Source organism: Nerophis ophidion, linkage group LG10, assembly GCF_033978795.1.
Source record: "Nerophis ophidion isolate RoL-2023_Sa linkage group LG10, RoL_Noph_v1.0, whole genome shotgun sequence".
NCBI lineage: Eukaryota > Metazoa > Chordata > Actinopteri > Syngnathiformes > Syngnathidae > Nerophis > Nerophis ophidion.
The window spans coordinates 52,020,964-52,035,425 of NC_084620.1; positions in this window are offsets into that span (position 1 = coordinate 52,020,964).

Sequence of the window (14,462 nt, forward strand, 5' to 3'; positions counted from 1 at the left end):
TGTTGATTTTCTGCACAATTTTTCGTACACAAAAAATGCCTATTTTTGCCCATTATATGCTACATTTATACGATTAATAAATACATTTTCTGTAAAAAAAAAAAAAGAAGCCTATTTTTACTCATAAAATGACTTACTTATACAATAATTCACACCTTTTCTGTACAAAAAAAAAACATACTTTTCAGATGATATCTGTTACACTTATAAAATTAATACACATTTTCTGTAAAAAAAAAAATAAATTAATACACACTTTTTCTGTAAAAAATGTCTACTTTTGCCCATAATATGTTTTACACTTATACAATTCGTATTCTGTAGAAATATTGTTATTTTTCTGCATAACATTTCGTACACTTGTACAATTAATACAAAAAATGCTTATTTTTGCTCATAATATGTTACATTTATACCATTAATAAATACATTTTCTGTAAACAAATATCCTATTTTTGCTCATAAAATGACTTAGTTATGCAATAATTAACACATTTTCTGTACAAAAAAAGCATATTTTTCCAATATGTGTTACACTTATAAAATTGACATTTTATTTAAAAAACAAACAAAACAACTATTTTCCCGTTATATGTCCTAGACTTATGAATTTCACACAGTCTGTGAAAATTGACTATTTTTGTTCATAATATTATACAATTAATACACACATTTTCTGTAAAAATATTTGACCAATTTGTGTCAATTATATGTCTTACACTTATACAATTAATACAGAAATATCTGTGGTCCTCTCCAAGGTTTCTCATAGTCATTCACATTGACATCCCACTGAGTTGTGAGTTTTTCCTTGCCCTTATGTGGGCTCTGAACCGAGGATGTGGTTGTGGCCTGTGCAGCCCGTTGAGACACTTGTGTTTTAGGGCTATATAAGTAAACATTGATTGATTGATTGATTGATTGATTGATTGATTGATTGATTGATTGATTGATTGATTGATGTATGGATGTGTTCCAGCCTCGCAGACAGTGGGGAGGTGTAGTGTGCCGCCCTGGCCGCTAGAGGGACTTGAAGACCACCAGGAAGTTGCATTGCAAGGCAGCAGGTTTGATTATTTATCTAAATAACACATTTTGTTAACAAATATATGAAAATACATGCGTATAATACCAAATCTAAATATTTTACTTTATTCTTATTATTTTTCGATTTACTCGATGTATTTTAAATACATTATTGAAAATATATTAGGAGTCTTCTGTTTCTACTAAAGACAGAAAAACACAAATCATAAATAATTTAGTTTTTTTCTTGATAGTTACAAACCGATAATTATTTTTAAAGAAAAATTGTACAATAAGTACCCACTTAAGCTTTTTTTTTTTTTTAAACCAAACTGATGCCTCATTTCTCCAAATAAAAGCCTTTCGTATTTTTGTATTTAATTTATCGTCCTTTATTTTTTTTAAAAAGGCTTTATAAATAAAGTTGTTTGAGTATGATATGGTATCCTAATTTTTGAATTTTGTTTTAATTTAAAAACTTTTTTTTCATTAAAAACGTTTTTTTAATATTTATTTAAATATTTAATTATTATTCTTTATTTTTCTCATTGTTATTTATTTACTTTATTTCAAAAACATGTTTTTCAATATTTAAATATTCTCATAGTTTTTTTTAATTTAATGTATTTATTTAAAAAACATTTTTCAAAATATTTTACTTTAATCTTCTTATTATTTTTTGATTTATTCTATGTATTTTAAATACATTATTGAACATATATTAGGTGTCTTCTTCTGTTTCTACTAAAGACGGAAAAACAAAAATCATAAATAATCTTAAAGTGGAGTTTTTTTTTTGATAGTTACAAACCAATAATTATTTTCAAATATTTTTTTAAACCGAACTGACGTTTCATTTTGTTAACTAAAAGCCTTTTCGTATTTTTTAAAATCTTACTTATCTTATTTTTTGTAATTTTGTTTTACTTAAAAAACTTTTTTTTTATTAAAATCGTTTTTCAAAATATGTGTTTTAATAATTAATTATTATACTTTATTCCTTTCATTTTATTTCAAAAACACGTTTTTCGATATTTAACTATTCTCCTTGTTTTTAATTTAATTTATTTATTTTAAAAAATTGTCTAAATATTTTACTTTATTCTTTTACCTGACGTATTTTAAATACATTAATGAAAAGATAGTAGGTGTCTTCTTCTGTTTCAACTTAAGACAGAAAAACAAAAATCATAATTTTAGTCAAAAATGTTTTGATAGTTAACAAACCGATAATTTTTTTTTTTTAAAGTGTACAGTAAGTGACTAGTTGAGCTTTTTTTTAACCGAACTGACGCCTCATTTCGCCAAATAAAAGCCTTCTGTATTTTATTTTATTTTATTCATCATATTTTTAAATTTTGTTTTAATTCAAACACGTTTTTTAAAATTAAAAATGCTTGTCAAAATATGTGTTTTAATATTTAATTATTATATTTTATTCTTCTTATTGTTATTTATTTACTTCAAAAACATGTTTTTTAATATTGAACTATTCTCATTGTTTTTTTTAATATAATGTATTTATTAATTTTTGGGGAATTCTAAAAATTTTCCTTTATTCTTCTTCTTATTTTTCGATTTACTTGATGTATTTTAAATACATTATTGAAAAGATATTAGGTGTCTTCTTCTGTTTTTTACTCAAGACAGAAAAACAAAAATCATAAATAATTTGAATACATTTTTTTTTGATAGTTACAAACCGATACATTTTTTTTTAAAGTGTACAGTTAGTGACTAGTTGAGCTTTTTTTAAACCGAACTGACGCCTCATTTCGCCAAATAAAAGCCTTTTGTATTTTTTTTTTATTTTATTCATCATATTTTTATATTTTGTTTTAATTCAAAAACGTTTTCTTTTAATCAAAAATGCTTGTCCAAATATGTGTTTTAATATTTAATTATTATATTCGATTCTACTTATTGTTATTTATTTACTTCAAAAACAAGTTTTTTTTAATATTGAACTATTCTCATTGTTTTTTTAATATAGTGTATTTATTATTTTTTTTTTTAATTCTAAAAAAATTCCTTTATTCTTCTTATTATTTTTCGATTTACTTGATGTATTTTGAATACATTATTGAAAAGATATTAGGTGTCTTCTTCTGTTTTTTACTCAAGACAGAAAAACAAAAATCATAAATAATTTGAATAATTTTTTTTTTGATAGTTACAAACCGATAATTTTTTTTTTAAGTGTACAGTTAGTGACTAGTTGAGCTTTTTTTAAAACCGAACTGACGCCTCATTTCGCCAAATAAAAGCCTTTTGTATTTTTATTTTTATTTCATTCATCATATTTTTATATTTTCTTTTAATTCAAAAACGTTTTGTTTTTTTTAATTAAAAATGCTTGTCAAAATATGTGTTTCAATATTTAATTATTATATTTTCTTCTTATTATTATTTATTTACTTCAAAAACATGTTTTTTAATATTGGACTATTCTCATAGTTTTTTTAATATAAAGTATTTATTTATTTGTTTTAATTCTAATTATTTTCCTTTATTCTTTTTATTATTTTTCGATTTACTTGATGTATTTTAAATACATTATTGAAAATATATTTGATGAATTATCAGTCCAGGTTTGAGGGGTTTGCCTCCACATTTTGGCGAGACTCTGGAGCCCCGGGCAGCGGGGGTCCGGGACAGGCTGCCAAATTTGACGACCACAAGGAACACCCGCTGGTTTGGTGTGTTTGTACATGTGCCTTCTCTTTAATTCAATGATGTCACCGATTGACAGCACTGTCTTTCTCCGTGCATGCCGGCCAGAGAAAAGAAGGCACCGACGTGTTTGCTAATGAACAGAAAAGAATTGAGGTTGTCTTGTGTAAGAATGTTCCAATTCAAATCCTACCCCTGATAACGAACAATAAGACCTTTTCTCACAAATGTTATGATCCCCAAACACAAGACCCAAATTAAAAGACAGTCAGACAGATGTCGGAAACAGCGGGAGGCAGGGTGCAGGTAAAAACGTCTCTAATGCTTAAACCAAAAATAAACAAAAGGTGATGTGCTCCTAACAAAAGGCATTGAAGCTACGCAGAACGGAACTAAAACTGAACTGGCTACAAAGTGAACAAAAACAGAATGCTGGACTACAGCAAAGACTTACTGTGGAGCAGAGACGGCGTCCACAAAGTACATCCGAACATGACATGACAATCAACAAATGTCCCCACAAAGAAGGATTAAAAACTACTGCAATATTCTTGATTGCTAAAACAAAGGATATGTGGGAAATATCGCTCAAAGGAAGACATGAAACTGCAACAGGAAAATACCAAAAAAAAAGAGAAAAAGCCACCAAAATAGGAGCGCAAGACAAGAACTAAAAAACAGCAAAAAAAAAGTCTGAATAAATCACGGTGTGGTATGACAGTACACCTACATTGAGACAAGAGCTATAGTCATGTATGCTTGCTTATGAGTAAAAGTCATATCCAAAAATTGCAACTTTTTACTGTCAATTGAGTTTAGTTTTTTAGGGATTTCTGCCTCTGCATTTTTTGCAACGCCAAAAAAGTGCTTTGGTTCAAAAAAGGTTGAAAAATACTGGTCTAATCCACGTGCCTCCACTTCAACTGCGTCTTCTCCCCGTCAGACTTGTTGGAGTTTTTAGTGCCTCCACACGGAGTCTACTGACCGATAGAACTTGGAACTATGCGTTAATTTGTCTTAGAAATGGCAACAGCGGAGGATGCATGTGCATGTGCATGTGCGAGCCAGTCTGCCCCGCAACAAGAGGATAGAGGAAAAGAAGGAACTTATTTACTCAACTTATTCAACTCATTTTGACATTGAATCAACTATATTGTCAACATTGAAATAGCATTGATTCAATGATATACAAACCCTGTTTCCATATGAGTTGGGAAATCGTGTTAGATGTAAATATAAACGGAATACAATGATTTGCAAAAACTTTTCGACCCATATTCAGTTGAATGCACTACAAACACAACATATTTAATGTTATCTGCTCATTCAGCTAAGACACTGTCTCTTTATCCACAACTACTCCAGTCTCTCCAAACCCTGCAGTCCTGTCTCTCCATCCACATCTCTTCCAGTCTCTCCAAACTCTACAGTCCTGTCCCTTCATCCACATCCCCCTTCAGTCTCTCCAAACCCTGCAGTCCTGTCTCTCCATCCACATCTCTTCCAGTCTCTCCAAACTCTACAGTCCTGTCCCTTCATCCACATCCCCTTTCAGTCTCTCCAAACCCTGCAGTCCTGTCTCTTCATCCACAACTCCTCCAGTCTCTCCAAACTCTGCGGTCCTGTCTCTCCATCCACATCTCCTCCAGTCTCTCCAAACTCTGCAGTCCTGCCTCTTCATCCACATCTCCTCCAGTCTCTCCAAACCCTGCAGTTCTGTCTCTTCATCCACATCTCCTCCAGTCTCTCCAAACTCTGCAGTCCTGTCTCTCCATCCACATCTCCTCCAGTCTCTCGAAACTCTGCAGTCCTGCCTCTTCATCCACATCTCTTCCAGTCTCTCCAAACTCTGCAGTTGTGTCTCTTCACCCACATCTCCTCCAGTCCCTCCAAACTCTGCAGTCTTGTCTCTCCATCCACATCTCTTCCAGTCTCTCCAAACTCTGCAGTCCTGCCTCTTCATCCACATCTCCTCCAGTCTCTCCAAACTCTGCAGTCCTGCCTCTCCATCCACATCTCCTCCAGTCTCTCCAAACTCTGCAGTCCTGCCTCTTCATCCACAACTCTTCCAGTCTCTCCAAACCCTGCAGTTGTGTCTCTTCATCCACATCTCCTCTAGTCTCTCCAAACTCTGCAGTCCTGTCTCTTCATCCCCATTTCCCCCAGTCTCTCCAAACTTTGCAGTCTTGTCTCTCCATCCACATCTCCTCCAGTCTCTCCAAACCCTGCAGTCCTGTCTCTCCATTTACATCTCCTTCAGTCCCTCCAAATGGACTCAGGTGTGGCGGGGACCCAGCAGCTGGTCTCCACGGCCAAAAGGCTCCCGGGAGGCAGATCCACAAGTTCAGAAAAAAGCACCGCAGAAGTCAGGAAAGTGCCACTCCTTGTCACACAGTCCAAAATGGTCCCCCAGAAGAGGGATACATCAGGAACACAAAAGGATGACACAAGAGCACAAAGCTCCTGTCTGTGACGCTTGGCTGGCATCGTAGTGTGGTTTTGTTCTCTCAATTGAGGCATTCGGACTGGACACAGCATGAAGGTAAGAACTGAGGATTTATTATCACTACAAAAACAGACTAGGAACAGAAAACACTTGCACAAAGGCACTAAAGACAAAATGAACAGAAAGCGCTAGCATGTGAGCTAGGGAAAAGCAACAGAATAGCGTGGAAGCTAAAGTACACAAAGTCTTTACCACAAGCGGGGATAGCGACGTCACCTGTTGCATCAAATGGCAAATTCAACTGTGAGGCCGAATGACAAAAAAAGGGCAGGCTTGAATAGGGACAGAAATTAGGAGGCAGATGCGCGTCAAAAACACAAGGCAGTTGATACTAATACGTAACTATGACAACAGAATAAAACAAGAAGGGCCACCAGGACAACAGAACAAAACAAGAAGTGCCACCAGGAACTAAGGAAGACTAAATAACAGAACAAAACCAGAATATGCCATGATCCAAGTAGCGGATCATGACACTGTCTTGGGAAAAGAGATACAGAAAACATCATCTATTCAACATTGATTCAGCAATGGTTTTTTTCAATCGTTGACCTGCTACCTATAAATTAAATCGACACCGATTTTTCAACCTCAACCAAAAAGAAACAATCTCCAACACTGAATCAATGTATTTTGCTATCTGGGCCATACAACCTCTTGTGTGCTAACTTTAGACGGAAGACCATGCCAATGACTCCCTTTTGTCTTCCGCCGCTTTAACCCGACGCTGGCCGCTGAACTGCGAAAGCGAATTGGACGGGGATCAAGCGCATTATATAGTTTTGTCAGCCTTTTGAAGCACATCCAGTCTGCCCCCGCACATTTGCTGATTGCCCCCGAGCCCTCCTCCTCCTCTGCTCAGGCACTGTGGCATTTACAAGGTACAGTGGGCATTAGAAGACGAGAGGAGGTACAGTGAGGCAAGGCATGAATCACTTGCCGGAGTTCAGGACTCAAATTGCTCATGCTCTAAATAAGGTGGTCGATAAACACGGGCATGTCCTGTTTAGTATTTGAAAATATGCAAGCTCGTTAAAGCGTAAACCTCGGTTAAAGGATTCTAAACAATTACACTGTTTTTACACTCAAATTGTTACGTACGACGAGAAAGAGACGACACAACGGCAGGGATCAGTTCAATCGGTTTATTGAACTCCATCTTGATGAAGTGGTGGAGTGTGTATGCTCCGAAATGGGAATGGTGCAAGACGATGTGTAGAATTGACAATGTCAACGTTACCAGGGTTTGTTGTAAGGGTGTGTTGGATGAATACTTTGTCGGACCAAAGGGGGCAAGGCGAGAAGGCAGTCTGTGGGTAAGCAAGCCGCCGGGGGCTGGGGAGAAGCAAAGCGGTCCGTGTCCAGGCAGATGTCGAGGATCAAGGGAGGCAGTTCGGAATCCAGAGGATAGTCGAGGCACACAGCTCGATCATGGGAAACAGGGGAAACACTGTGGGGAACACAGAAGACGTAAGACACAGGAACAGGGAGGGCAGAGAGAGAGAGCAAGTACGCAGGTGGGACCCAGAAACGGTCCGTGTCCATGCAGGGGTCGAGGATCAAGGGAGGCAGTCTGGAATCCAGAGGATAGTCGAGGCACACAGCTCGATCATGGGAAACAGGGGAAACACTGTGGGGAACACAGAAGACGTACGACACAGGAACAGGGAGGGCACAGAGACAGAGCAAGTACGCAGGTGGGAAGCCAGAAACGGTCCGTGTCCAAGCAGGGGTCGAGGATCAAGGGAGGCAGTCTGGAATCCAGAGGATAGTTGAGGCACACAGCTCGATCATGGGAAACAGGGGAAACACTGCGGGGAACACAGAAGACGTAAGACACGGGAACAGGGAGGGCACAGAGAGAGAGCAAGTACGCAGGTGGGAAGCCAGAAACGGTCCGTGTCCAAGCAGGGGTCGAGGATCAAGGGAGGCAGTCTGGAATCCAGAGGATAGTTGAGGCACACAGCTCGATCATGGGAAACAGGGGAAACACTGCGGGGAACACAGAAGACGTAAGACACGGGAACAGGGAGGGCACAGAGAGAGAGCAAGTACGCAGGTGGGAAGCCAGAAACGGTCCGTGTCCAAGCAGGGGTCGAGGATCAAGGGAGGCAGTCTGGAATCCAGAGGATAGTTGAGGCACACAGCTCGATCATGGGAAACAGGGGAAACACTGCGGGGAACACATAAGACGTAAGACACGGGAACAGGGAGGGCACAGAGAGAGCAAGTACGCAGGTGGGAAGCCAGAAACGGTCCGTGTCCAAGCAGGGGTCAAGGATCAAGGGAGGCAGTCTGGAACCCAGAGGATAGTCGAGGCACACAGCTCGATCATGGGAAACAGGGGAAACACTGCGGGGAACACAGAAGACGTAAGACACGGGAACAGGGAGGGCACAGAGAGAGAGCAAGTACGCAGGTGGGAAGCCAGAAACGGTCCGTGTCCAAGCAGGGGGTCGAGGATCAAGGGAGGCAGTCTGGAATCCAGAGGATAGTCGAGGCACACAGCTCGATCATGGGAAACAGGGGAAACACTGCGGAGAACACATAAGACGTAAGACACGGGAACAGGGAGGGCACAGAGAGAGCAAGTACGCAGGTGGGAAGCGAGAAACGGAATGTTCGCTACGAGTAGTGAAATTCGTTCCGGCCCTGGATCTTCAGGTCCGCTGGTCTTTATGCTGATTGTAGATTGCTTGCAGCCTTGCAGGCGCGTGGTCACGATGCGGGCAGGGGCGTGTCCCGGCGTGCTTTCAGCGAAGTTGTCCTGCAGATGAGATGCTGGATTGCGCATGCAAATCTGCGTTCAGGCGTGTTTTCTTGCACAATCACGAGTATCACCGCAACTTTCCTGACTCGTAGGATTGTTTTATTTATATAGTTGAAGGTGGTTATCATCTATAACTGGCAGGACGATCAGTAGCATCCGAGTGTGTTGACAAGTTCATCCATTCATTTATGAACCATTAGGGCGGGGCTTAGGGATGGGAATTGAGAAGATTTTTCCGGTTCCGATTCCACATTCGTTTCTGCCTGAGGATTCAGTTCCTTAGTGGGTTTCATATCGAAAGAAAGAGAACATAAGATGGATTGTGCAAGAATGTGTTTGTGACGAACCCCAAGATGCAGAGACGGTGGCAGGCACTGAATAAGAAAACATACTTTGATGTCCAAAATAAAAGGTACAAAACACCAAACCAGGAAGTAGGTATAGCCAAAACCGAAAACAGGAACCAACAAACAGAAAATACTGGAAACAGCCAATGGCTAACAAGAAAACACAAAACAAAAGAGCTAGGACAAAGCAAACTACAAATAGCTAGGAACAGCTTACCGCTACGACGACAAGGACAAATAGTAGCAAGACAGGTAGTAGCTGTAACGATGACATCGCTACGACACGACACGACAATAATCCAGCATCTGACTGGAAGACAAAACAGATTCAAATAGTGCCTGGCTGATTGACACCAGGTGTGGCCAGGTGCAAATCGGCCACAGCTGAGGGGACACAGCATTCAGGGAGACAAACAGGAAACCGAACCAAAATACGATTGCTGACAGGAACTAAAGACAGGAAACAAAGACAAATGCAGAGGAAAAACTAAGACATATACCAAACTGTCAGGGACAAGCCTGACAGATTGGCCTCAATTTTGTTTAGTATAAAGTTAATATGACCTTACAAAGCCTTCAGTGAGGTCACATAGGAAGGTCTCTGTCGGGTCCCCCCTCTTGTCCCCGCAGAGATGCCCAGACTTCCCTGTCCCCTACCACCTCCTCTAGTTCCCCAGGGAGGACACTGAGGCATACCAGCCCAGCTGGGAGACACGGTCCCTCCAACGGGTCCTAGGTCATCCCCGAGGTCTCCTCCCGGCTGAACATGCCTGAAACACTTCACCAGCCAGGCGTCCAGGAGGCATTTCAGAATTTCCGAGTTCCAAGTTGACGTGTTTGTGTAATGTTCAAGGCGACAGTCAGCAAGTTTGCTTACGACACATTTTAAAACCCATCCATCCATCTTCTTACGCTAATCAGAGGTCGGGTCGCGGGGGCAGCAGCCTAAGCAGGGAACCCAGACTTCTTTCTCCCCAGCCATTTTGTTCAGGGGACAAAATGTGTTCCGTCGCGTTCCCAGGCCAGCCAGGTGACATAGTCTTCCCAACGTGTCCTGGGTTTTCCCCATGGTCTCCTACCAACCGGACGTTCCCTAAATGCCTACACACCCGATGTCCGAACTACCTCATCTGGGTCCTCTCCATGTGGAGGAACAGCCGCTTTACTTTGAGCTCCTCCCGGATGACAGAGGTTCTCACCCTATCTCTAAGGGAGAGACCCGCAACCGGGACCGGAAATTCATTTGGGCCGCTTGTACCCGTGATCTTATCCTTTCGGTCATAACCCAAATCTCATGACCATAGGTGAGGATGGGAACGTAGATCGACTGGTAAATTGAGAGCTTTGCCTTCCGTCTCAGTTCCTTCTTCACCACAATAAATCGATACAGCGTCCGCATTACTGAAGACGCCGCACCGATCCGCCTGTCGATCTCACCATCCACTCTTCCCTCACTCGTGAACAAGACTCCAATGAACTTGAACTCCTCCACTTGGGGCGAGATCTCCTCCCCAACCCGGAGATGGCACTCCGCCTTTTTCAAGGGCGAGAACCATGGACTCGGACTTGGAGTTTTCTAAAAACCTACCCACTTTGTTTATTTCAATAAATTGATCACCATCTTTTGGTCTGGTGTGCATTTTACACACTTTTCAGTCGCACAACTTTCAAAGTTGTGGACAAAAAAGTTGACTATATATGCTTAATTGTGTTTCATTACAGCATATCCGACTGTATTTACAATCCGCAAAGTATGTGAAAATATCGTCTAAACTTCACAAAATACCACAATTCTGAATATCTTTGGCTATTAAGTTGGAAATGCTTCTGCACTCTGACCATATTATTAGGTCAGTCGTACTGGAAATACGCAAATATGGAAAGATTTTAAAATTAAACAAAGTTACAGTACCAATGATTGTCACACACAGACTAGGTGTGGCAAAGTTAATATCTGCATTCGACCCATCCCCTTGATTACCCCCTGGGAGGTGAGGGGAGCAGAGAGCAGCAGCGGTGGCTGCGCCCGGGAATCATTTTTGGAGATGTAACCCCCAATTCCAACCATAGATGCTGAGTGCCAAGCAGGGAGGTAATGGCTCCCTTTTTTATAGTATGTCTTGGTCGGGGTTTGAACTCACGACCTAGCCAACTCAGGGCGGACACTCTAACCACTAGGCCACTGAGCAGGAGATTGAACAGATAGATGGTCCTCTCGTTAAACTCTCTACTCTACTTTCTACTCCATTTATATGTCATGACCTGAAAATGAACCAATTATGAGTGACGTTATTATAAGCGCTAACGAAGACGGATTATTTTATTGACAGCAGTGAGCTTACAGTTTCAACATTTCTGGGAAGGATGTCAACAAGGTTTACAGCAATTTTCCACCATTCTTCCAAAAGCGCATTGGTGAGGTCACACACTGATTGGTGGAGAAGGCCTGGCTCTCAGTCTCCCTTCTAATTCATCCCAAAGGCGTTCAGGTCAGGACTCTGTGCAGGCCAGTCAAGTTCATCCACCTCAGACTCATCCATGTCTTTATGGACCTTGCTTTTGTGCACTGGTGCTTTGTCATGTTGGAAGAGGAAGGGGCCCACTCCAAACTGTTCCCACAAGGAATTGTCCAAAATGTTTTGGTATCATGGAGCATTCAAAGTTCCTTTCTCTGGAACTAAGTGTCCAACTCCTGAAAAAACAACCCACAACATAATACCTCCTCCAGCAAATTTCACACTGGGCACAATGCAGTCCGTAATCTACCGTTCTTCTGCCAACCTCCAAACCCAGACTGGTCCATCAGATTGCCAGATGGAAAAGCGTGACTCATCACTCCAGAGAAGGCGTCTCCACTGCTCTAGAGTCCAATGGCGATGTGCTTTACACCACTGCATCACACGCTTTGCATTGGACTTGCTGATGTATGGCTTAGATCCTGCTGAACGGCCATGGAAACACATTCCATGAAGCACTCTGCGTACTGTACGTGGGCTAACTGGATGTCACATTAAGTTAGAGCTCTGTAGCAACTGACTGTGCAGAAAGTCTTTGCACTGTGCACTGACCCTCTCTGTCAGTTTACATGGCCCACCACTTAGTGGTTGAGTTGCTGTTGTTCCCAAAATGTTCTCTTTTCTTGTAATGAATTTGACTTTGGAATATTTAGGAGTGAGGAAATTCCAAGACTGGATTTGTTGCACAGGTGGCATCCAAAGGCAGTTCCACGCTGGAAATCACTGAAAGCGGCCCACAAATGTTTGTAGAAACAGTCTCCATGCCTAAGTGCTTGATTTGATACATCAGGCCAAGTGAGTAGTGATTCTCATTATTTGGATGGCTGGATAAATACTTTTGGCAATATGGTGTATCTGATAATAGTTCAATATAGAGGCAACTTGTTGTTCCACTCTACTGCTACTTTCCTGTGGAAGATCCAGGCACTGTAAAAAGAATGTAGTAGAAGTGTTCTCCCCCTGCTTTGTGTAGTTTGTGTGTGCTTGTTGTGTGTATGCATCTGTGTGTCATGTGAAGTGAAGGAGAGTGCAGGACGGTGGCGAGCAGAGAAGTGACACAAATCAATGTGAGCACCCCGAGCATCTTCTACGGAAGCGGCGGAGGCCTCCCTTCACCCCCTCGGGACACGCCTCACAGGAGCGAGCATCCAGGAAGTCGATACTGCACCTCCCACCCGGGCGTAAAAACCACGTCTCAAAGGTAAACTGCCGACATTTGCTCCCCTCTCACCATTCACAGTTTTGAAGCGGGGGTTGGGTTGAAGGGAGAGGTTTTTTTTTTCCACCAATCACCACTGCAACTGCAGGAAACTCAGTAGTAAGGTTCCAATAGAAAGTTATTTTGTTTGTGAAACGATTATATGTTGAGTGTTACTGGGAGGTGTTAAAGGTGCAGCTTGAGACGGATGCAGAAGTCCAGAAAGGGCAAGGCAGGCTCGGAGGTTCAGGGAAGGGGGAACATGGTCAGGAGCTGGGGCAAGGCGTCGACGTCCGGGGGCAGGCAAAAGGTCGAGATCCGGGGAGGCAGCAGGGAGTCTAGAAGGGATTCAGGTAGAAGAGACACACAGCTCGAAACCAGGGGTTGACGCGAAGAAATTTTCTTTTTTTGGTGATTTAACTCCCAATTTCAACCCTTGATGCTGAGTGCCAAGCAGGGAGGTAATGGCTCCCATTTTTACAGTCTTTGGTATGACCTACCGATCTCAGGGCGGGCACTCTAACCACTAGGCCAATGAGTAGGTCGGTTGGGAGAGTGGCCGTGCCAGCAACCTGAGGGTTTCTGTTTCGGTCCCCAGCTTCTACCAACCTAGTCACGTCTGTTGTGTGTGTTGAGACAGATGCAGAAGTCCGGAAAGGGCAAGGCAGGCTTGGAGGTAGGGGGATGGGCAAGTGGTCAGCGGCCGGGGAGAGGCATCATCGTCCGGGGGCAGGCGAAAGGTCGAGATCCGGGGAAGCAGCAGAGAGTCCGGAGGGGATACGGGGAGAAGAGACACACAGCTCGAAACCAGGGGATGACGCAGAGCTGGAGGAGGACGACACAGGACAAGACACGATGAGCACAGAGAGCGAGGAAGCATATAGGCGAGGAAAGCTAGAGACGTGTAGAGGTTGGAATGGCGCGGTTAAGCAAGTACCAATGATTGTCACACACACACACACTAGATGTGGTGAAATTTGTCCTCTGCATTTCACCCTTCTGAGGCGAGCAGTGAGCAGGAGCGGTGCCGCGCTCGGGAATCATTTTGTGGTGATTTACCCCCAATTCCAACCCTTGATGCTGAGTGCCAAGCAGGGAGGTAATGGCTCCCATTTTTATAGTCTTTGGTATGATACGGCCGGGGTTCTGAACTCACGACCTACCGATCTCAGGGCGGACACTCTAACCACCAGGCCACTGAGTAGGTCGGTTGGGAGAGTGGCTGTGCCAGCAACCTGAGGGTTTCTGCTCCGGTCCCCAGCTTCTATCAACCTAGTCACGTCTGTTGTGCGTGTTGAGACAGATGCAGAAGTCCAGAAAGGGCAAGGCAGGCTCGGAGGTGCGGGAAGGGGCAAGTGGTCAGGGGCTGGGGCAAGGCGTCGTCGTCCGGTGGAAGGCGAGAGGTCGAGTTCCGGCAAGGCAGCAG